The 24,545-nt window shown below is 36.6% G+C and overlaps 1 protein-coding gene and 1 long non-coding RNA gene across 5 annotated transcripts in view; both read right to left on the reverse strand.

Annotated features, from left to right (window-relative positions):
* TFEC (transcription factor EC) overlaps nt 1–24,545 on the reverse strand; it is a 235,737-nt gene that overhangs the window by 98,208 nt on the left and 112,984 nt on the right. The gene's annotated exons all lie outside the window — the stretch shown is intronic.
* LOC129135564 (uncharacterized) overlaps nt 5,220–24,545 on the reverse strand; it is a 55,599-nt gene continuing 36,273 nt past the window's right edge. Inside the window, exon 3 of the long non-coding RNA XR_008536526.2 lies at nt 5,220–5,302. This is a non-coding gene — a long non-coding RNA (uncharacterized LOC129135564). The remainder of the gene's footprint in view (nt 5,303–24,545) is intronic.

Below are 24,545 nucleotides of genomic sequence, written 5' to 3' on the forward strand. Positions count from 1 at the left end.
ATTTAAATGGTCAAGTTCTGGCCATTCTATGCCTGAAATTCTGCTCACAAAGAAGAAATGTGTCAAAGTGCTTGGCTGCAGGAACTTGGTTAAGAGTCAGACTGATTTGGTCTCAACTCCCAGCTCTACCTCTTTCTAGCTATGGCACCTTGGTTAAAATACTTCACTTCTCTTTGCCTCAGTCTCCTCAACTGTAAAACAGAGAAACTAATAGTACCTAGAGCAGGGCTAGTATGAGGATTAAATAAATAATAGAAGTAAATTGTTTAAATAATGCCAGGCATGTAATAAATGCTATGTGAGTTTTACCCATTTTCTTCCTTTTTTCAGTTGCCTCTGTCAATTTCTTTATTCCTGCCATTCTCCATCCTCCATGTCTATCCACTCCCTGTACCAGTACCCAAATACTCCCATTTGTTATCATAGATGAATTATATGTCATCTTATGCAGAGAATAGCTCTCTCCATTTATACCAGATCCCATCCCTCCCACTACCCAAGACCACCACCCAGCAATGCCCTCCTCTCACCTGTAACCTACAGTGCCAAACATTGACTCAACCAGATCATTCCTTTTAGAATACAAGCAAGTGTTCTTTCTCCCACCTAAAGGAAAACAAATAATCTTCTCTGAACCCTACTTCTCCCACCAGATGTTACTCCATTTCTTTGTGCCCTTTTTGAAAAACTCAAAAGAGCTATCAATACTCACTGTCTTCAATTCCTCTTTTCCCATTCTTTCTTAAGCTCCTTCCAGTAAGGCTTTGTGCTCCACCAGAGCACCATAACTGCCCTTGTCAGGACTAGCAATGACCTCTGTCTTGCCAATCAAATGGTCAGTTCTCACTTCCAACTTACTTTCCCTATCAGCAGTGAATGCGTGCTCATTCTCTTTGCCTTTAATGCCCTTTTTATGGGTTTTCAGGACACTACAGACTCAAATTTTCACCTATATCACTGAGTATTTCTTCTCAGTCTCCTTTGCTGTTTCCTCTCTTCTCTATAGTGAAATGTCCTAAGTCTCAGCCTGTTCTTTACCCTACCCTAGCTATATTCATTACCTTGGCTATATCATGTACTTTCATGACTTTATATCATCTATATGCTAATGACTCTCATGGTCATACTTCCAGGCCTGATATCTCTCTTGAATTCCATACTCATATATCCAACAACCTACTCTATGTTTGCATTTTCCTGTGTTACAGACAACCAAAATCTTCTCTTCCAACCATGCACCACTTGCAGCCTTCCCCAACTAGATTAACACCATCTTCATCCCTCCAGCTCACTCCTCTCTTTCTCTATACCCTTCAACGTGTCCATCAGTAACTCCTGTGAGCTCACCTTCAAACCCACCTGGAATTTATCTGCCTCATCCAACTTCCATTGCTATTATCTGAGTCAAAGCTAACCTCATCTCTCACCTGGATTGCTGCAAAGACCTTACACCTGCTCTCCCTCCTTCTATCTTTGTTACACACACACTAACACGCACATGCATACACACACACACACACACACACAGCAACCAGAGTGGTTCTCTTAAAACTCAAAGCTGATCATGTAGCTTTTCTATTCAAAACTTTGTCAAAGCATTCCTCATACTCGGAGGAAGAACTTAAGTCATTCCAATTCCTTAAAATGGTGTCTAAGGTCCTAGGCCTACACACCTCCTTTAACCCTTTGCAGAATATCAACTTCTGAATGAAGTTTTTCCTGACTTGTCTGAAATTCCACCATTCTCTTGTCTGCCCCATCTTCCCCCACTGAAACTGTTTATTCTCCTTACCCTACTCTGCTTGTCCTTTTTTCCATAGACCCCATGACCTACCAGGTTTTCTGTTTAATTTCAATCATTCATTGGAAAGATGGCTTCACAAAGACCAGGATCCCCATCTCCTTGCTGATGGACATATCCTAAGCACTAATCACTAAATGATTAAATGTGTGATTTTTCTAAATTTTATTCCCTTTATTTATAATCATAAAAAAATTCCCTACTGCCTAAATTTTGACTCCAAATTCTCTAGGATCACTCATAAATGTCTTCTCAACTAAATCTGAGTCTGAATCTCAAGCTTTACCATAATACATTCTCACTTTCTTTAGGTTAGAATGCCCCCCTGCAGGACACTCCTCTCTTCAAAGTCTAGATCATACGTGACCTCCTGTCTGTACTTTCCTTGAAAGATACAGAATTAAGGGCTCTTGTGTGTATGTGTATGAACTGAGGACACTTTACACATATTTCTTTTATAAGCATTCATGTTAACATTTTTATTCTCTTCAAATGTTGCAAAGTCAATATAATATCCACCAAAATTCTAGTTTTATTCCATTGGGTACATTTGTTAATATTTACCAAGAAGAATAAATGAAAAAGCATAGCCAAAATATTTTGAAAATTAAAAAGTAAAGAAGGATTTGAAAAATGAAATATTAAACACACGATAAGACTATGCTAATTAAAACAGCTTACTACTAATATATAATAGACAGAAAGTGAAAACCTTCTGCATTTTTAGAAATTTAACACATTGTTGAAGGTTGTATTTCACATCAGAATGAAATAAATATATTTCTTAATAAACACTTTTAGGACAAATATCTAATAATTTGTTGAGAGAGAGAGAGAAAGAGAATGGAAAAGGGAAAGATCCGTACCTCTGATTACCAAGAATTTAATTTCAAATACCTTAAAGATTTAAACATAAAAATTTTTAAATGTGGCTCAGAAAAATATGTGACTACTTTGTAACCCACACAGTGGAGGAAAAAAATCACTAAATACAAATTTTGGCCACATAAATACTAAATCTCTAAGAAAATAATTATTTTTAAATTTCACAAAACCAAAACTGGGAAAATATTTTTCCATATGTTAAAAACATATAATATATAGATAATTGTTATACTGTATTGTCGATTATTTTGCCTCATTTGTCTTCTATCCTGAAAATGTGCTTATTTTGGAATTGGACCATAACATTTTCTTCTTTGTGTTATAGTTCTGTCTTAGTTTTATCACACTGAAAATTGTGTAAAATGCATGCCTCAGATGTTTCCCAGGCAGAGAGGAAAAGAGCTAGGGTATTTACACTCTCCAGTACTTGTCAGTCACTGGTTTCAGGCTGCCTTCACGAACACATTAATTTCCAGGCACATGCTTCCCAAGTTGCAAATGGGCAAAGTAGTTCATATCATGCAGAAAGCAGCTCTCTGACAAAACTTAAAAGTGCTAGCTTTCTGAAACAAGCTGTCATTCACTGAAATGATATAGGGGATATGGCAATATAGACCAAATACCATCAGCATGTGAATTGGTCTTGTCACATAGTAGAGAGTATATATTAAACACTATGCCTTAATGTTCTTTACATTAGTGTTCCCATCAAAACTAATGCTGTAATTATTTATTCATTAATTAATAAGCTTCCATTAAATACCTGCCATCTGTCAGGCAGTAGGTATACAAAGCTAAACACTCCTAGTCTTTACCCTCAAGGAGATTAAAATCTAATCAATTTTTAAAGATAAATTACCCATGGTTTAAATTAATCCATAATAAAAAAAGTAATTTAATGGGATAATATATAAAGTAGAAAACAAAAACTGGTATCAGGAATAAAAGGATTGTTTTCCTTATATCTGACTTTTGGCCAGGCCCAGGATGTTGGAATGAGAAATACCATGAAAGTAGAGGTTGTCTTGGTTTCCAAAGTCAAACATAAGTTGGCCACTAAGGCAACAGTTGATAATAGATAACATTTAAGTTTAAAATATTAGCAAATAATGCAGAAATAAATGTTATTTGCCAAATGGCAGCTAACGCACTTTTGGAAATGGACCCAGAAAGTCGTTCTGCAAGTAAATAAATAGTAGAGGAGAAGATCTCATATTAGTCCTTCAAAAAAGAAAGAATAATTTATTGTTACATTAGATTGCTTTTACAGAAGTCTCAAAAATAAAAGGCTACTGGTACAAATCTTTTTAATGGCAATTGATTTTGTGCACGGGATGTTGAGGGTCTTTATGCCTACAACAATGTCTTTTCTGTTAGCAACAAGTGGGTCAGTTAAAGGCAATCATTATTTATGAAAACTTCTAATCTTTTAAATCTGAAGAAACTTAGCTTCCCTCTTAAAAATCTAAGGCAAAGCAAAAGATCTATGTCTCCTAAGAAATTTAGAAATAAAGTCCAAAATCAGTACCATATAGAAAACGAAATCAGACATGGGTGCACAGAACTGGATTTTTTATGCTACTCATTGATCAGAATTGTACCTTTAGAGTTGTTAATATTATAATTGAGTCTCTTGGCAAATAATTGGCATTAATTATTCAAAAGTCAGATTTTATTACCAGTTTGAGAAATGCGGAAGAAATTAGGAAGTGAAAGTTTCCTACTTTTATGCAATAATACCAGATTTTGCCTGTATAACACTTTAAGACAAACATTAAATGTCAAATTTGGCCTTGGCTTCCAATAGCATTTAAGAACTACAAATCATCTAAAATATAGGAGTTCATCCCTCTAAAAGACTAAAAATGAAACTTACCAAGATTTTTACTATTTCATTAGCATACTAGTAAGCATAATATTAGTAAACTTTTGAAATATCTTTAAAACTGCATGAGGTTTTACTCTATCAAAGTTATTATGTCCTTAACAAGAAGCATGTCAGGCAAAAGTGTGGAGGAACACATTTAAAATGTGCATATCACTATACAATTGCAAAAGCAGTACTTTTTCACTGCTAAAACGCATTTCATCTATCTCGATGAGCTTCAGAAATATCAACTCATCAATATCTCACCAGTCAGCAGAAGTACATCTACTTATCATTGCTCTTTGAGAAATGGGTAAAATCAATCAAAAGAATCATATGACTTTCCCAAGTTTTCTGTCCCCTGCAAATCAGTTTATAAGAACAAGGAGTTTCTAGAAACCTTTAAGGCATTAATGTAATTTAATTCTTCTATAATACCAAGGACTAAAATTTCTCTAGAGCTTATATTTAATCTTGGCATACACTAGAGTATTAAACAAAGAACCAGTCCATCTAAAAATTTTGAAGTAGGCAAAACTTGTCTTTAACATGCAATCTCTGTGTCCTTTTCCCTTTTGCCAGACAGGTGCCATGATCCCTTATCATTTCCCCATTTTTGCCACTACCTAAAACTATTTTTAGAAAACATTCTAATTCATTACATACCTTACTCACTAAGGCATAAACGACTGATAAGACTTAAAATATTCTCCTTCCCAAAGGCATTTGCATTTGGAAGATAATGTATCCTGAAGGTAAAGAAGGAAAGATGTATTTAAAATTGGGAAAGGAAGATTATGTATGAAATTTCAAAAATCAAAAATATTTCATGGAGGCTACCATCTCATGTGAGCATGCTATATTCAAACTAGAGAGCATAAAAGAGATGAAAGTAAAGCTTCTTCCTTTGTAATGTTAGAATGTTCCCAATGAGATGGCATGTCTCATGATTGACATTGTAGCTTCCTAGAGATTAGAGAAATTACAAGTCTTCTAGAGCCTGCCAAAGTTGTACCGTTCCTCTCTATCAGGGTAGGATAGGATATGCTGGTGTAACAAACAACTCCATATAAACATATAGTGTTAAAAACAAAATGTTACTTCATTCTCTACATGTCCAAAGTGGATTAGTGGGGAAGTTATTTTCCTCATAGTTACTCAAGGACACAGGATAATGGAGACTCCATCTCCAAATATGCTTTCAGCACTACTGAGAGACGAAACGGGATGTGGAAAACCATATACAGATTTTTAAAGGTCCTGCAGGAAGTGACATTCATCACTTCTATCCATCATTCATTGGCCAAAGCAGTCCATGGTTATGCCTCCTTCAAAGGAAATTAACCTGCAACCCAATTATATGCTAAGTGAGGACTAGAATATGTTACTAGGACAAATGACTATGACATTCTGCTAAATATCTTTAACATATCAACTTTTCCCAGGAAATCACTGTTAATAAAAGTTAGTTTTTCTATAATGTCATATAAGAAATAAATTCAGTCCATCAAATAATAAGCTGTAAACTGTATCCTTAACCATTTTACTATAAGTACAAAGAAGAAGAGAAAAAAGAGAAAGAAATTATAGGAAGAAAGGAGGGAGTAGGAAGATAGTTGAAGATGATAATAACTTTGATAACCATGATTTGGGGATAAAAACTAAAACAAAAGAAAATTCTGTGTGTGTGTGTGTGTGTGTGTCTGTGTCTGTGTGTGTTCATCAGTATTATGATTCTTGTTCGCAAGATATATGCCAAAAGCACCTTCCAGAATCTATCTGCAAGGAGAAAAATGTCGTCTTTCAGAGGAACATCAAACTACGACAGAGACATTTCACAAATTTTCTACAAGCAAACAGAAAGTTTTCCCCAGGAAACTAATAACTATAACAGTACAATTATTATTAAAGAAATAAAACTTAGAAAGGGTAATAAAACCAGAGAGATAGAAAAAAAGAAATGAGTTAAAATATTTTTACGTTTCCTATTTTGAGTTTTTTTATTCCTTTGGTGGTTAAAAAACGCCCTTTAATATAAAACTCCATTTTGAGTTCTTTTATTCTTTTAGAGGTTAAAAAAAGTCCTTCAATACAAAAGAATCATCAATGCACACTTCTTGTTTGAATTTATAATTTTTGGTTGATATTTTTAACTGTGATGAAACTACAATCCAACAAAGTAAAATTAGATAAAAGAGGAGAACTGGGGTAAGTTTCCCTTGTTCCTCAAGTAAGACAGGATATACTTTGCAAGAATCTAAAAAATCTAGATGTGACCTGGACAAAGAGAGAGAGACAAAGTATAAAATGCTTTCTTAGGGATAACTCATACTCTTGGTGACAAGAAATGTTAATGGTGTCCTGAAACCTTTTGGTCAGTGATTGCTCCATTACGTGGGAAAAACATAGGAAAATAAACATAGGAAAAACAAAGGAAAATAAAAGACTCATAGTACTTCAATAAAAGTTGTCAACAAATCCCAAGAAAATGATTGCATTGGCAGGAATATTCTTTTTGTTTTAATTGATAGTATTTTAGGAAGTAGCTAACACTTGTTCTTATTTCCTAGCTTAAAAAGTGAATATATGCACACACATATATAACTAGAAAGTGATATATTAACATTTTCTACAAACAAGTTTTTTACTCATAAAAGATATTCTTTGGCTTCTGAAGAGAGAAGCCAAAATAAATATCACATAGGCATTTCAGATATCCCTTCCTTTAAATGTTTATAGTGATACATAAAATAGAAATTGCAAATATTTGATATTTTAATATTATTTTTGCTTTACAATAGCATTCTTAGTGCTCCATTTTAATTTATTTTATCTCCCCAGGTTAATAATCTATCATAATGTCCAAATTACACAGTATTGTATTGGTCAGCTTTAAGTGCCCAGATCAATGACACTGAACCTGGCAAATGCAATGCACACGCACAACACCTAGCTTCTAACATCATAGCTGTTGAAACTGTCTCCTCTCCAAAGCATTTTCCCAGCCCCATCTCTGCCATTTGGGTCTCATCTGATAAGGTTTAACCATGAGTTGCTATACTCCATGCATGGCCTCGGCATTTGTGTGTATTGTGATTCTTACGTCAAATGGTAAAGAATAACATTAGATTATTCGCTTTTATTTTGACAGAGTTCAAATGGCAAAATAAATTAGATATACTGTCACAGCTTAAGAAATTTAAAATGAAATATGTTGTAGTCAGGTGGAAGTTTCTGCCGGGGAAATATTAATACCTAATTTCCCAGAATACTTATTTCATGCATCGCAAATATCTATCTCCTGTCATGACACTGAGATGAAAAGGATCGGTTAAAAGTTTGCTAACTGAACTATTTCCCACAGTGTAAATAACTAAGTGTTAGTATAGACTAGTATGGAAACATACTAATTACACTGGGTGTAAGCTATGTGAGTTGCCTTATCTTTTCACATAACATTTATATGTATTGCATTTCCCATATCGTTTCCTTTTGTTGTGCTGATAACAACTAATGAGGAAAAGAAAGGAAGCATTAAAAAAAAAGAAAAAAAAAGTCTTCCAACAAAACTGCTAGAGAGAGAAAGCCAACTATTATAAAATATAAGCACAATTCTATTGAAATATCAGCTCCAGATTCAAGTAATTTTGGGCATGTGTATTATGTGCCAGGAGATTTCACTTACATATGTTATGGAATGCAGTGATTTAAAAAACAAAACAAAAAACAGGTAATACACTTCAGAAATTTCAAAGTTAGAAAATTGGAAAAGTTAACCCCTTGAAAAATTTCAATTTGAAACAAGAGAAATCAAGAGCTGGTTATTAGCAGTGACCACACTGGTATATGTGAAAATCTGTGGCAAGTAATGGTGTGCTCAGAAGTAATTCTCTTCTCCTGTGTATAGATCTTGCTAATCACGTAGAAAACTCTACTTCATTGTCTGATTTCAACTGAAAGCAGGCAGAGTTTGAAAAACCCAGAGATTTCACAGGTTTTATAATCCTTGTGATGCTCTTCCTGTTTCAGACACAGCTCTGAAACAAAGACAGCACATACCCACACGCACAGACGCATGCACACATGCAAACATTGTGGCTGTTGGTGACTCTAACCCTTCCAGGACAGAGCTGCATGATCAGCCAGTTCCCAAAACAAAGGGGGAGAGATGCATCTCTCACACAATATGCAAACCTACAATTGTTCACCTTCTGCTGACAATCTGATACAAAGCTACAAATCAAGCATTAGAAAAACACAAGTGTGACAGGGAAAAAACAGTGGTGGAAGTGGTGCCTAGTAACCTTAATTTTAAAGAAAAAAAAAACAGGTGAATGTAGGTGACACAGTTAGATTTTAGACATCTATATAATCAATTCACAGAGTATAGATGGAAAAGTGAAAATGACATTTCTAGCACAATGAGATAAATGCAATCCCACAGTTACCACTGAGAGTCAGTAGAATGGCACTCTTTTCTAGAATAGAGCCATGGAAGAACATTCTTGTCTTTAGAATACATATAATACAGCATAAGCGTTAGAAGAATTGCACTGTATATGAAGAGAAAACAACTAAATGGGTTATGTAGGCTCAGGGCAACACACACTGTAGATAATTTTGACCAGATATTGACGAAAAGAGAAGTTATATGAGATAGGTAACATCCCATATCATGAGTATGTTCAGAGTTGTTGAGCTAATGTTATTTAATTCTGAATATTAAGTGTTTAGTTGAAAGTAGAACTTTGCAATTAAAATGGACAAATTTGAATTCACGATTAATTTGTTAATAGTTTATCCCTACAGGAATATTAAACTTAACCTTGGACATAATAAATAATCTGTAATGACTTTTTATTAACCATAATTGTGGCAAAATTATTTGGAAACTTGAACTAAACATTTAAAAAAAAATCTTCCATGCCTGAATCCAACAGTATGCAGGACTGATTCAGGAGTCAGGCAGGGATGATCGGGAAAATGAATCAGAATAAGTCAATATCTAGGTCAATATGACTCTTCTCCCTCTAAATTCCATTAAGAAATCTCTTTAATTCAATGGGGAAATTGCTGAATAAACGTCAAAATTATAAAGCTGAGTAGCATATTTGGACTTCTGTTAAAGCTAATGACTCATATTCTTCAGAAATCTAAAATAAACTTTCCTTACATTGAGAGAGATGACAATAATATGTGAGAGAGCTGATCACAAATACATGTACTTTTGTTGCTAAAACTTGAGTCTTTGTACTCGTTAACTCAAACTGCCTTGACTTCTCATGTTTATGCAAAACAGGTTTTTTGGGAGTAGAAAGAGAGGTACTATAACATCAGAGGAAATCATCAAAGAACTAGTGGCAACATCTTAAGGCTTTTATCAAAGTAGTGAGGGAATGCATTAAAGCAACAATATCTGAAGCTTACATGTGATGGGACTACTAAATTTAATAGTGTATCTTATGAACATATGTGGATATAATGATTTTCCTGGAAGAATACTCCACTCTTAAGGACTTTTTTTTCTGAGTAAGAGAACATTATTCTCTCAAGACAATTTGAAAAAAAAATCCACCAATATTTCATTAATAATAGATGCCTCACACTTTACAAACAGAAGACCAAAGTTTTTTAAAACTATATGAACTACAAGCAAAGGTCATACAAATGGGAATAAGCTTATGGATGGAAAAAAGTTCTTAAAGGTATCAGTCATCCAATTGTTGCTAGAAAATACTGAACTAAATCATGGGTAAAGTACATAAGCATTTAAGTAAAAATAAGAGGTTCTCATCTTGCAAAGCTAAGTGAGCTATGATCAAATTTGAAATATTTATTTACATTTATCAAAATATGTTAACTATAAGCCATTTCTTACTCTCAAATAAAACATATTAAAAGCAGTATAGCTGTACCTGCAAATAACAGGAAGAAAAGGAAAAGAAACATATGAAAATACATCTGAGTATTGAACAGAGTGTGACCACCTGATGCACTCCTACCAAGAAATGTCATGGAAGGTTAATAATGGATTAACATACACTGAGAAATCCAAAGTCAACTTCTTATGCATATTCAATCTACTTCAGGTCATAAAATGATCCAAATGCTATTGAGCTCTTCAATTAGTGAGGTAGATTGTGTAGGTGAGAATAGTACCACTACAAAGGAAGACTCTTCTAGGTGCCAATTTGGGGCACTCCTGTGAATGTGAACTACAAAGCCTCTAGGATTCAATTTATGGGGCTTCTCAGCTGCCATGTAATTTTTAGTTATTTTCTCAAAAATAAGAAAGTAATCTACAGTCTCTGAAATTATATCATCTACATGTATGGCAGAATTAGAATCTAAGTCTTTCACTGTGAAAGATGTTAAGTTTTACTAAGAAGTTGTAAACTTGGGCCTCTGAATATTAAATATAAAAGTGACTTGCCCTAAGAAAGGCAGGAGTGGGATCCATTAAACGAATTTTAAAATTCTCCTATGCATATCCTTCGTCATGGCCAGAGCAAGTCTTATAGCTACCAGGCAAGCTAATAATGTGTTACCCCTTTTCTAATTGATATTTTAAGGTATTTGTACAAAATGTATTTGATGGGAGTGGGCATGTGCTCTTACTACTAACAATAAACCTTTTTATATTCAAAATAAGAAAGTATTACATGCTTTGAACATAACACTTGTTTGAAATATTATTTCTTTTCACAGTGTTATAGACACAAGAACAGCTGTGACTAACCTACACTTATTTTGTGATACATACTTCAGAACAGAAGTTTATTTTCTTTTGACTACTATATAAGCAAAATGTTCTTCAATTTCTTTAGTTTTTATTTTCTTTTCAGTTTTTTGACAACTACTTGGGAAGTACATTTAAGGGTTTAATGGTTAGGTAATAAAGTGAATCACTGGTTCCTAATCAACAGCCAGATGCTGGGTATCATTTTTCTTCAGCATCTTGACTGCCTACACCTGCTGACTGCAGGCATCTGCCAGCTGTCTTTCTCAGGCTGGGAGGCATAATCTGTAGTTCCACTTGTAACCTGCCTCTTTAAGATGCAAAATACTCCACTGGGACAGGCTAGCATTGTGATGAGGTTTTTTTCCCCAAATTTATTTCCACTCAGAAGCACTGTCTACTTTAGAAGAGGGACGAAATTAGATTTCACCAGTTACGTAAGGAATGATGTGGGGAAACCTGAGGAAACTGTACCCCTTTATCCAATGCATCCCAGTGGGTCCTAAAAACTGGCAGCCTATAAACTGGCACCAGTAGAGTGGGGCATTGCTGAAAAGATACCCGAAAATGTGGAAGCGACTTTGGAACTGGTTAACAGGCAGAGGTTGGAACAGTTTAGAGGGCTCAGAAAAAGACAGGAAAATACGGGAAAGTTTGGAACTCCCTAGAGACTTGTTGAATGGTGTTGACCAAATGCCTGATAACAATATGGACAATAAGGTCCAGGCTGAGGTGGTCTCAGATGGAGATAAGGAACTTTTTGGGAAATGGAGCAAAGGTGACTCTTGTTATATTTTAGCAATGAGACTGGCGGCATTTTGCCCCTGCCCTAGAGATTTGTGGAACTTTGAACTTGAGAGAGATTATTTAAAGTATCTGGCAAAAGACATTTCTAAGAAGCAAAGCTTCCTCATGCTGTGTGCAGCCTAGGGACTTGGTGCCCTGTGTCCCAGCTGCTCCAGGCTATGGCTTCAGAGGGTGGAAGCCCCAAGCCTTGGCAGCTTCCACTTGGTGTTGAGCCTGCGTGTACATAGAAGTCAGGAATTGAGGTTTGGGAACCTCTGCCTAGATTTCAGAAGATGTATGGAATTGCCTCGATGCCCAGGCAAAAGTTTGCTGCAGGGGCAGGGCCCTCAAGGAGAACCTCTGCTAGGGCAGTAAGAAAGGGAAATGCGGGGTTTGAGCCCCCACACAGAGTCCCTCCTGGGGCACTGCCTAGTGGAGCTGTGCGAAAACGGTCACCATCCTCAAGACCCCAGAATGGTAGATCCATTGGCAGCTTAAGCTGCAGACACTCAATGCCAGCCGGTGAAAGCAGCCAAGAGGGAGGCTGGACCCTGCAAAGCCACAGGGGCGGAGCTTCCCAAGACCATGGGAACCCACTCTTCAATCAGCATGACCTGGATGTGAGACCTGGAGTCAAAGGAGATTATTTTGGAACTTTTTAATTTGACTGCTCCATTGGATTTTTGACTTGGATGGGCCCTGTAACCCCTTTGTTTTGGCCAATTTCTCCCATTTGGAATGGCTATATTTACCTAATACCTGTACCTCCATTGTATCTAGGAAGAACTAGCTTGCTTTTGATTTTACAGGCTTATAGGCAGAAGGGACTTGCCTTGTCTCAGATGAGACTTTGGACTGTGGGCTTTTGGGTTAATGTTGAAATAAGGTAAGAGTTTGGGGGACTGCTGGGAAGGCATAATTGGTTTTGAAATGTGGGGACATGATATTTGGAGGGGCCAGGGGCAGAATGATATGGTTTGGCTGTGTCCCCACCCAAATCTAAACTTGAATTGTATCTCCCCGAATTCCCACATGTTGTGGAAGGGACCCAGGAGGAGGTAACTGGAACATGGGTGACGGTTTTCCTGTGCTATTCTCGTGATACTGAATAGGTCTCATGAGATCTGATGGGTTTATCAGAGGTTTCCATTTTGTTTCTTCTTCATTTTATCTCTTGCTGCCTTTCCCCTCTTGCCATGATTCGAAGGCCTTCCTAGCCATGTGGAACCGTAAGTCCAATTAAACCTCTTTTTCTTCCCAGTCTCGGATGTGTCTTTATCAACAGTGTGAAAATGAAATAATATAACCTACAATGCTACAAAATTGGTCCAAGCCTTAATCCAACATGAATATCATAAAGAAAAGAAATAGTTAGGCATATAGTGATTTATGTGATGCTTTATACTTGTTTTATACCGTAAGTTCTAAGAAGGCAGGAACTGGGTCAGCTTACTCCCCACTGTACTTCACCACAAAACTAACTGCACAACATATAATTAATGTCCACCCTTTTGTTTCAGAAAGATGTATATACAAAAATGGGCAAAATCATGCCACAATTTATAATTTTTGTTATGATAAATGATTCCCATATTCTCTCACCAGAGAGGTGAGCTGTAACACAATCCCTTGAATTTATGATTTAAAACCCTCTCAGGGAGAATACCATTTTATTACAATAAAAACAAAAATGATAAATACTTAGAAAGCATTTACTCGTGTCAGTGACTCCAGTAAACACTGTTCAAATATAAAATAAATGAATAACCTGGTTCCAAGATGGCCGAATAGGAACAGCTCCAGTCTGTAGCTCCCAGTGTGAGCGACGCAGAAGGCAGCTGATTTCTGCATTTCCAACTGAGGTACCAGGTTCATCTCACAGGGGCTTGTCAGACAGTGGGTATAGCCCATGGAGCAGGGCAGAGCATCGCCTCACCCGGGAAGTGCAAGGGGTCAGGAAATTCCCTTTCCTAACAAAGGGAAGCCATGACAGAGGGTACCTGGAAAATCGGGACACTCACAACCTAATACTGCGCTTTTCCAATGGTCTTAGCAAACGGCACACCAGGAGATTATATCCTGCACATGGCTCGGAGGGTCCCACACCCACGGAGACTCGCTCACTGCTAGCACAGCAGTCTGAGATTGAACTGCCAGGTGGCAGCGAGGCTGGGGGAGGGGTGTCCACCATTGCTGAGGCTTGAGTAGGTAAACAAAGTGGTCTGGAAACTAAAACTGGGTGGAGCCCACCGCAGCTCAAGGAGGCCTGCCTACCTCTGTAGACTCCACCTCTGAGGGCAGGGCATAGCTGAACAAAAGGCAGCAGAAACTTCTGTAGACTTAAACCTCCCTGTCTGACAGCTTTGAAGAGAGTAGTGGTTCTCCCAGCACAGAGTTTGAGATCTGAGAACTGACAGACTGCCTCCTCAAGTGGGTCCCTGACCCTCAAGTAGCTTAACTGGGAGGCACCTCCCAGTAGGGGGAAACTGACACCTCATACAGCCAGGTGCCCCTCTGAGACGAAGCTTCCAGAGGAAGGATCAGGCAGCAACATTTGTCGTTCTGCAGCCTCCACTGGTGATACCAGGCAAACAGGGTCTGCAGTGGACCTCCAGCAAACTCCAACAGACCTGCAGCTGAGGGTCCTGACTGTTAGAAGGAAAAATAACAAACAGAAAGGACATCCGCACCAAAACCCCATCAGTACATCACCATCATCAAAGACCAAAGGTAGATAAAACCACAAAGATGGGGAGAAACCAGAGCAGAAAAGCTGAAAATTCTAAAAATCAGAGCACCTCTTCTCCTCCAAAGGAACACAGCTCCTTGCCAGCAATGGAACAAAGCTGGATGGAGATGAACTGAGAGAAGAAGGCTTCAGACAATTGGTAATAATAAACTTCTCTGAGCTAAATGAGGATGTTCAAACCCACCGCAAAGAAGCTAAAAACCTTGAAAAAAGATTAGACGAATGGCTAACTAGAATAACCAGTGTAGAGAAGTCCTTAAAAGACCTGAAGGAGCTGAAAACCATGGCACAAGAACTACATGTTGCACACACAAGCTTCAGTAACTGATTTGATTAATTGGAAGAAAGGGTATCAGTGATTGAAGATCAAATGAATGAAATGAAGCAACAGAGAAGCTTAGAGAAAAAAAAGTAAAAAGAAATGAACAAAGCCTTGAAGAAATATGGGATTATATGAAAAGACCAAATCTACATCTGATTGGTGTACCTGAAAGTGACAGGGAGAATGGAACCAAGTTGGAAAACACTCTTCAGGATATTATCCAGGAGAACTTCCCCAGTCTAGCAAGGCAGGCCAACATTCAAATTCAGGAAATTCAAAGAATGCCACAAAGATACTCCTCAAGAAGAGCAACTCCAAGACACATAATTGTCAGATTCACCAAAGTTGAAATAAAGGAAAAAATGTTAAGGGCAATCAGAGAGAAAGGTCAGGTTACCCACAAAGGGAAGCCCATCAGACTAACAGTGGATCTCTCAGCAGAAACTCTACAAGCCAGAAGAGAGTGGGGGCCAATATTCAACATTCTTAAAGAAAAGAATTTTCAACCAAGAATTTCATATACAGCCAAACTAAGCTTCATAAGTGAAAGAGAAATAAAATCCTTTACAGACAAACAAATGCTGAGAGATTTTGTCACCACCAAGCCTGCCTTACAAGAGGTCCTGAAGGAAGCACTAAACATGGAAAGGAACAACCAGTACCAGCCACTGCAAAAATATGTCAAATTGTAAAGACCATCATGCTAGGAAGAAACTGCATCAACTAACGAGCAAAATAACCAGCTAACATCATAATGACAGGATCAAATTCACACATAACAATATTAACCTTAAATGTAAATGGGCTAAATGCTCCCATTAAAAGACACAGACTAGCAAATTGGATAAAGAGTCAAGAGCCATCAGTGTGCTGTATTCAGGAGACCCATCTCACATGCAGAGACACACATAGGCTCAAAATAAAGGGATGGAGGAAGATCTACCAAGCAAATGGAGAACAAAAAAAAACAGGGGTTGCAATCCTAGTCTCTGATAAAACAGACTTTAAACCAACAAAGATCAGAAGAGACAAAGGAGGTCATTATATAATGGTAAAGGGATCAATTCAACAAGAAGAGCTAACTATACTAAATATATATGCACCCAATACAAGAGCACCCAGATTCATAAAGCAAGTCCTTAGAGACCTACAAAGAGACTTAGACTCCCACAAATAATAATGGGAGACTTCAACACCCCATTGTCAACATTAGACAGATCAACGGGACAGAAAGTTAACAAGGATATACAGGAATTGAGCTAAGCTCTGCACCAAGTGGACCTAATAGACATCTACAGAACTCTCCACCACAAATCAACAGAATATACATTCTTCTCAGTGCCACCTCACACTTATTCCAAAATTGACCACATAGTTGGAAGTAAAGCACTCCTCGGCAAATGTGAAAGAACAGAAATTATAACAAACTGTCTCTCAGACCACAGTGCAATCAAACTAGAACTCAGGATTAAGAAACTCACTCAAAACCACACAACTACATGGAAACTGAACAACCTGCTCCTGAATGACTACTGGGTACACAACGAAATGAAGGCAGAAATAAAGATGTTCTTTGAAACCAATGAGAATGAAGACACAACATACCAGAATCTCTGGGACACATTTAAAGCAGTGTGTAGAGGGAAATTTATAGCACTAAATGCCCACAAGAGAAAGCAGGAAAGATCTAAAATTGACACCCTAACAACACAATTAAAAGAACTAGAGAAGCAAGAGCAAACACATTCAAAAGCCAGCAGAAGGCAAGAAATAACTAAGATCAGAACAGAACTGAAGGAGATAGAGACACGAAAAAAAACCCTTCACACAATCAATGAATCCAGGAGCTGGTTTTTCGAAAAGCTCAACAAAATTGATAGACAGCTAGCAAGACTAATAAAGAAGAAAAGAGAGAGGAATCAAATAGATGCAATAAAAAATGATAAAGGGGATATCACCACTGATCCCACAGAAATACAAACTACCATCAGAGAATACTATAAACACCTCTATGCAAATGAACTAGAAAATCTAGAAGAAATCTATCCATCTAAAAAAGGGCTAATATCCAGAATCTACAAAGAACTTAAACAAATTTACAAGAAAAAAATCAAACAACCCCATCAAAAAGTGGGTGAAGGATATGAACAGACACTTCTCAAAAGAAGACATTTATGCAGCCAACAGACACATCAAAAAATGCTCATCATCACTGGCCATCAGAGAAATGCAAATCAAAACCACAATGAGATACCATCTCACACCAGGTAGAATGGCGATCATTAAAAAGTCAGGAAACAACAGGTGCTGGAGAGGATGTGGAGAAATAGGAACACTTTTACACTGTTGGTAGGACTGTAAACTAGTTCAACCATTGTGGAAGACAGTGTGGCGATTCCTCAAGGGTCTAGAACTAGAAATACCATTTGACCCAGCCATCCCATTACTGGGCATATACCCAAAGGACTATAAATCATGCTGCTATAAAGACACATGCACATGTATTTTTATTGCAGCACTATTCACAATAGCAAAGACTTGGAACCAACCCAAATGACCACCAATGATAGACTGGATTAAGAAAATGTGGCACATACACACCATGGAATACTACACAGCCATAAAAAAGGATGAGTTCACATCCTTTGTAGGGACATGGATGAAGCTGGAAACCATCATTCTGAGCAAACTATTGCAAGGACAGAAAACCAAACACCGCATGTCCTCGCTCATAGGTGGGAATTGAACAATGAGAACACTTGGATGCAGGGTGGGGAACATCACACACTGGGGCCTGTCTTGGGGTTGGGGGAAGGGGGAGGGATAGCATTAGGAGATATACCTAATGTAAATGACGAGTTAACGAGTGCAGCACACCAACATGGCACATGTATACATACGTAACAAACCTGCATGTTGTGCACATGTACCCTAGAACTTAAAGTAAAATAATAATTAAATAAATGAATGAATAACCTTTTGAGGAGGTACTATTATAATCCCCATATTACAAATGAGAAAACTGAGGGATAAGAGTTCAAGTCATCAATATCATACTGGAGGCAAAATTCAAGCTCAGGAAGTCTGGCTGAAGTCGAACTCTTAGCACTACACTACACCATTTCTCTCTCATGATGAGGTGTTCTAGGTACCTCTCAAACAAACCTCACATGAGCAATCCAACAAGAATTGTTCTGCCACAGAACTGGAACAAATGGTGTATCATATTTTGTGTCAATATATATCTGATGGGATTTAAACATTTTATAATTTATATTTAGGTACGTGTGTGCTTATGTATCTACACACATATATATGAATCTATATTAGCATAATCTAGATCTATTTCATGGAGGAGGAGGAAAGAGTAGTATCAATAATAGTAAAAATAGCTACAAACATTTATTGAATATTTATATCAGACACTGTGGTCAGTACTTTTCATGCACTATTGATTTAATTTTCCTCAGAATTTTTGATAGGTATTATGTTATCATCTACTTTTTTCAGATAATAAAACTAAGGATTAGGTAAGTAACTTTTAGTGAGCCACAGGTACTCAGGGCCTTATGCAGAAGATATGCATTGTTAGAGGAAACTAGAACTCAAGTCCTTTGTTCTGAGAAGGTGTAAGGATGAAACTCCCATTTCCTGATATGGGTAATCTGCTAGAGAAATCAGAAGCATTGTTTTTAAACGTTTTAACTTTGAGGTGCCTATTAGATATCCATCAGACAGGAGGGGATGAGATGCAAGGGGCAAATGAGGGGATTGGTCAAGGTAGAGACACCAAGAGCTCATTCAGCGTAAAACAAGGGGAGCCTGAGGATATGAGCAGACTCAGATTATAGGAATGTAGCTGTGAGTCAGTGGATTTTAGTAAAAATAAGAAGTTCTCATCTTGCAAATCTCACTAAGCAAGCTATGATCAAATTTGAAATATTTATTTACATTTATCAAAATGTGTTAAATATAAGCCATTTCTTATTCTCAAATACAATATATTAAAAGCAGTGTTGCTTTACCTGCAAATAACAGGCAGAAAAAGAAAAGAAACATAAAAATACATTTAAGTTGTTTGGTTTGTTTGTTTGTTTGTTTGAGATGGAGTCTCACCCTGTTGCCAGGCTGGAGTGCAGTGGCGCAATCTCGGCTCACTGCAACCTCCAACTCCCGGGTTCCAGTGATTCTCCTGCCTCAGCCTCCCGAGTAGCTAGGAGTATAGGCACATGCCACCACGCCCTTCTAATTTTTGTACTTTTAGTAGAAACAGGGCTTCACCATGTGGGCCAGGATGGTCTCAATCTCTTGATCTCGTGATCCACCCGCCTTAGCCTCCCAAAGTGCTGGGATTACAGGCATGAGCCACCGTGCCCAGCCACATCTAAGTATTTAACAGAGTGTGACTACCTGACACACTCCTACTAAGAAATGTCATGGGGGCCGGGCGCGGTGGCTCACGCCTGTAATCCCAGCACTTTGGGAGGCCGAGGTGGGCGGATCACGAGGTCAGGAGATCGAGACCATCCTGGCTAACACGGTGAAACCCCGTCTCTACTAAAAAAATACAAAAAAATTAGCTGGGCTTGGTGGCAGGCACCTGTAGTCCCAGCTACTCGGGAGGCTGAGGCAGGAGAATGACATGAACCTGGGAGGCGGAGCTTGCAGTGAGCCAAGATCTCGCCACTGCACTCCACCATGGGCGACGGAGCGAGACTCCATTTAAAAAGAAAGAAAGAAAGAAATGTCGTGGAAGGTTAACAATGGGTTAATCTCTCCTGGCTGCTTACATTTCCTTGGTGAAGAATATATAAGTATGGAGAGAAAAGCAAAGTTGTTGAGAAAAGAGAAACTGTGAAGGGGACATGGAATGAATCTTGGACATGCAATTGAATTTCTAGGCAGCAATAAGGACGAATTTGAGGTTCACAGTTACTAATCAAATGTGAAACCCCTCTAGTTTATCTGTGCATACACAGCATACAGTTGGATTTAAATGGGGTTTGTGGAGAAAGGATTTGAGAGTGTGAACGAAGGCATGTGGACATTTTTGAGGATAATAATGCTGCTGCTGCTGATGATGACAAAAGCTAGCCTTATAGTGTAGTGTTGATACGGTTTGAATGTCTTTTCCAAAAGTCATGTTGAAACCTATTTCCCAAACTGGCAGTACTGAGAGGTGGAAAATGGGTGATTTGATCATGAGGGCAGAGCCCTCTTGGATTAATGGGTCAACAGGTTAATGGATTAATGGGTTATCATGTTATTAGTGGGTTATCATGGGAACAGGCAGCTTTTTAAGAACAGAAAGAGAGACCTAAGATAGCACATTTGCATGCTCAGCCTCCCTCCATGTGGTATCCTGTGCCATCTCTGGACTCTATAGAAAGTTTCCACTAACAAGAAGGTTCTCACCACTTGTGGCCCTACAACTTTGGACATCTCAACCTCCAGAACTATAAGAAATAAATTACTTTTCTTTATAAATTATTCCATTTGAGATATTTTGTTATAAGCAACAGAAAAGAGACTAATACAAATGCATACTGTGTACCAGAAAGGAGCCATTCTAAGTATCTTATATAAATTATTTATTCATCATAATAACCTAATATGGTATGTCTAACTATTATTGTTGCAATTTAATAGTAAACTGATGCAGAATGATTTGATAACTTATTGGAGTTTACAGCTAGTAGAAGGTGAAGGCAGGGAAATGCTTTTACAAGCCAGGTAGTCTGGCTTTGTATACTAATAATTCTATACCATCAGGGAGGACTGTGCTATCTACTGAATAAGGAGAGGATTAAGAACACCTAGGAGGAAGGTAATGAAATGGTAGAAGAATCTATGAATTGTGGGAAGAATCGATGAGTTGTAGAGCAAAAAGAATGAATGTTGGAGTTGGGATCTTCAAAGAGGTATACTAGAAAATTAGGAAGGGTTGGTTGGAGAGTGGAAGGCTTGAAATTAAAGATTATAAAGGAAGTGTATATATTTGGAATGATAAGTTCTAGAATACAATCCTGTAGAAGTGTGACTAATGTAATAAAGTTCAAGGTCTCTGGAGGAAAAGAGATCAAAGAAGAAGTGAGAGACCAAAGTATTGGAAATATTATATAGCAGTACTGAAGTCATCAAGACAGAACTAGTTTTGAAGGGAATTACTTAAATCCAGGGACTAAAATGGTCAACGAATAAAGTGAATTGACACTTAGCTGGTGAATGATGGAGGATGGAGTTGCCAGATTTAGCAAATAAAAAATACAGGATGCCCAGATACATTTGAATTTCAGATTTTTTTAAATGAATATTTTTAGTATAAGTATGTCTCAAATATGGCATGGAACATACGTACACCAAAAAATTATTTGTTGTTCATCTGAATGTCAAATGTAGCTGAGCATCTTGTATTTCATCTGGCAACCCTATTACTGGAACCAATATCTCAACTCAAATTTGTCTTACTTACAGGCTGAATTCCTAAACTGGATAAGATAGATCTTTACCACTAGTATTAATTTAAGCAAACAGAGCAATGAATAAGTTTTCCCAAGTCAGAATTTTATTCCTAGTTGGCTAAATTAGAGTAACTGTATTCCAGGATCTTATAATAATATATTCACATGAAAATATGAATGCATATGGCATTTTTTAAAAGCAAAAGTATTTTCACAGCATAAGCTGCATTCTAAAATTTTTATCACTAGTTATATGTGTAATAGGATGCCAGTGGGCAAGCTCCCTGATCATCTCTTGGTTGTTAATTCAGTTTAGTGAATAAGTTCAATTATGATGACAGGAAAATAGCCTATGCATTATCACAAATCATCTTTCATCTTTGATACAAGTGAAAGGATTACTTTCAATAATTCCATAGTTATATTTAAAGCAAATTTAGCATTGTGTTTGAAGTTATGCTTTTAAAAGTAATAGGTCCCACAATTTGGAACCAATACTGTAAAAAGATCTGTCATTTAAATATGGCTTCTTTTCTTTTCAAAATGCTATTACTATTTATTGAATTATATAGACAAAATCATGAAAGATAGGAATATATGTGTATTAAAGAGAATAGAAATCTAAATAATTTCAAATGAATTAAACATACAAATATGTTCTAATGTAGTTATATGGTGATTTTATAATCCATTAGGACCCTAAGTGTTTTCATATTATGGACTTTTCCTGTGAAACCTATAAATGATATAGGAAATATATATGGATTATATATTACAAAAATATTTTGATAGATATTTCATAAAATTTAAACTTTATAACTTTTAAAGATATCTCACATTTTCATAAATGATATTTCAAAGTAATTTTATATATATCATCTCAATGATCGCCACAATTCTGTGAAGAAGATAGAATAGGTATAATAATTTTTTTCTGTAAATAAGAAAATTAAGGAAAAATGGAAAGCTTAAAAGGTCACAAGCTAATAAACAGGAGAGTGGGTTGAAGAACCAGATATTTCTATTATTGTTTCTGTGTTCTTTTTACTGAAATAACATACCTCCTAAGCTGCTTCTATTTGTGTATACTATACCATGCCGTTTCTGTTCTTATTAAAATTATAATTAACAGCTCTTAGAGATCACTTTATAATTCTTGATAACATATTATTGAAATCTCACTAAAATCATTGTTTAAAAATCGTTAAGAATGCAAAACCTGGATATTACTGTATCCAACCAAGATAGAGTAATGGAGACCAGATTTACCCTCTTAACTGAAACAACCATAAAACAGACAAAATATTTGAAACACTACCTTTCATGAGACTAGACATCATCAACAAAAAAGAGTGATCCCCGAGAGACAGGAAAGGTAAGATAAGAAAGAAAAGGTAAGCTCGACAATTTTCCTACTGTCCTTAGAGACTTTCCAGACTGTGATACAAAAAAAGCAAACCCAGGCAGAGGCTGGCAGACTCCTCGAGTTGAGTTGGTCTGGTAGTATTGGGAGACTAGGTAGCTAGAGTTCTCAAGACAGTATACCAAGATGAAAAAGCTACAGGGAAAGAGATTTAACAGGTGTTTTTCTCAAAGTATTCACTAAATTATTATCACACATACATGTGAGGAAAATACTGAAGGACAGAAAAAGCACCACTCAAAATGACTAGAGGTGACAGTGACCAGTTCTCACACCAGGCCAAGAATGGTGCCATTTTCCACCAGCCATACTGGAAATCACATAATTCATGGCATTGGATAGAAAGCACAGAAAGTTCTCGCCTCAATCATGAGAATCAGCCTTAGATCAAGCATTGCTCTGGTCCTATCTAGAAGAAATCTTAAACACCTGACCCAAAAATATCAAACTCTCTTTAACTAACTAAATTGTGTCCCAGAACAAAGTTCAAAACTATTTATAGGAATACAAAAATATCTAACATCTTATAAGGTAAAATTCATGATATCTGGCATCCAATAAAAATGATCAGGCATACAAAGAAACAGGAAAATATAACCCATAATAAAGAGAACTATCAAACAAAAGATCAAAACTGACACAGATATTAGAATTAGAAGAAAAAGGCACTAAAACAGTTATAACAACTGTATTCCATATGTTTAGAAAATTATGTAAAGACATACAATATATAAACAAGACTCAAATTGAACTTCTAAATATGAAAGCTACGATGTGAGATGCAAAATACGCTGGATGGAAATAACAGCAGATTCACTACTGCAGAAAAAAACTAGAAAACTTACAGACAAAACAAAGAAACAATTTAAAATGAAATGCAGAGTAAAACAGTAAAAACAACAACAAAAATGGGCAAAGTGTCAATTAGCTATGGGGCAAATTCAAGTGGTCTAAAATGTATATCATTACAGTTCCCAGAGTCAGCAAAGGGGAACAGAAAAAAATTGAAGAAATAATAGCTCGAAATTTTGCAAATATGATGAAAACTATAAATCCATAGATTCAAGAAGCTAAATTAACTCCAAGCCCTAAACATCATTACTGAATTGTCAAAGCCACATTATGTACAGAAAAACAAAGACAAGAATGACAGCAGATTTCTATCACTGAAGGTCAACCTAGATTTCTATATTCAACAAAGACATATTTTAAAGATGAAGGTGAAACATAAAAAATCTGAAAGAATTCATCACCAGCATACCCATACTATAAGAAATGTTAAAGGAAGTTTTAGGCAGACAGATATATGAATCTATAAAAAGAAATGAAAAGACTGGAAAGAGTAATTTATGGGTAAACATATACAATTTTTAAAAATTATTTAAGTATCTCTAAAAGATAATTAACTTTTTAAATTTTTTGATAATTGACTATCTAAACAAAAACAATAGTAATGCATTGAGGGGTTTATACTATCAGTAAAAGTAAAGTTAATGAAAAAATAGCAGAAAC

The sequence above is a fragment of the Pan troglodytes genome, chromosome 6 (assembly GCF_028858775.2).
Source record: "Pan troglodytes isolate AG18354 chromosome 6, NHGRI_mPanTro3-v2.0_pri, whole genome shotgun sequence".
NCBI lineage: Eukaryota > Metazoa > Chordata > Mammalia > Primates > Hominidae > Pan > Pan troglodytes.